Source organism: Sinocyclocheilus rhinocerous, unplaced genomic scaffold (assembly GCF_001515625.1).
Source record: "Sinocyclocheilus rhinocerous isolate Xijiao unplaced genomic scaffold, SAMN03320098_v1.1 scaffold18820, whole genome shotgun sequence".
Classification (NCBI taxonomy): domain Eukaryota; kingdom Metazoa; phylum Chordata; class Actinopteri; order Cypriniformes; family Cyprinidae; genus Sinocyclocheilus; species Sinocyclocheilus rhinocerous.
The window spans coordinates 1-1,201 of NW_015642726.1; the positions used below are offsets into that span (position 1 = coordinate 1).

At 42.8% G+C, this 1,201-nt stretch overlaps 2 non-coding genes across 2 annotated transcripts; both read left to right on the forward strand.

The window, feature by feature from the left end:
• The first annotated feature begins 263 nt into the window (after positions 1-263).
• Positions 264-375, forward strand: trnal-caa (transfer RNA leucine (anticodon CAA)). Its single transcript has 2 exons — positions 264-301; positions 330-375. It is a non-coding gene; the product is annotated as a tRNA-Leu (tRNA).
• Positions 376-763: 388 nt separating this feature from the next.
• Positions 764-875, forward strand: trnal-caa (transfer RNA leucine (anticodon CAA)). Its single transcript has 2 exons — positions 764-801; positions 830-875. It is a non-coding gene; the product is annotated as a tRNA-Leu (tRNA).
• Positions 876-1,201: the final 326 nt, after the last annotated feature.

The window sequence follows — 1,201 nt, forward strand, 5'->3', positions numbered from 1 at the left end:
CTTGCATGTTTATGTCAGAATGGACGAACGGTCTAAGGCGCCAAATTCAAGGCTTGTCAACTTTTTCAGTTGCTGAGGTTTCTGGTCTCCAAATGCAGGCGTGGGTTCAAATCCCACTTCTGACAAAGGTTCTTTTAGAGTGAACAGACAAGAAGTAGAATTTGAAGTAATTCTGAGACAGTAAATTATATATTTTGGATCATATATTTTGCTTCTGACCAACTCCACTGATAGATTTGCCCTTCACATCTTTGGGAGAATTAGTCAGAATGGCCGAGCGGTCTAAGGCGCCAGACTCAAGGCATGTTAATCTTTTCAGTTGCTGAGGTTTCTGGTCTCCAAAAGGAGGCATGGGTTCAAATCCCGCTTCTGACAAAGGTTTTTTTACAGGAACCAAACTAAAAGTAGAATTTTAAGTAATTATGAGACTGAAAATGCTTTATTTTGGATCCTTTTTTTGCTTCTGACCAACTCCAGTGATAGAATTGCCCTTCACATCCTTGCGTGATTATGTCAGGTTGGCCGAATGGTCTAAGGTGCAAGATTCAAGGCATATCAGCCTTCTCAGTTGTTGAGGCTTCTGGTCTCCAAATGGAGGCGTGGGTTCAAACCCCACTTCTGACAAAGGCTCTATTAGAGTGAACAGACTAGAAGTAGAATTGGAAGTAATTATGAGACAGCAATATTCATATTTTGGATCCTTCATTTTGGCATCTGACCAACTCCAGGGATTGGGTTGCCCTTCACATCCTTGCATATTTATGTCAGAATGGCCGAGCGGTCTAAGGCGCCAGACTCAAGGCTTATCAACTTTCTCAGTTGTTGAGGTTTCTGGTCTTCAAATGGAGGCGTGGGTTCAAATCCCACTTCTGACAAAGGCTCTTTTAGAGTGAACAGACTAGAAGTGGAATTGAAAGTAATTCTGAGAGAGTAAATTATATATTTTGGATCATATATTTTGCTTCTGACCAACTCCAGAGATAGATTTGCCCTTCACATCTTTGGGTGAACTTGTCAGAATCGCCGAGCGGTCTAAGGCGCCAGACTCATTGGGTGAAACTGAATGGCTGAGTGGTCTAAGGCGCCAAACCCAAGGCATGCCAACCTTCTCAGTTGTTGTGGTTTCTGGTCTCCAAATAGAGGCGTGGGTTCAAAGCCCACTTCTGACAAAGGCTCTTTTAGAGTGAACAGACTAGAAGTA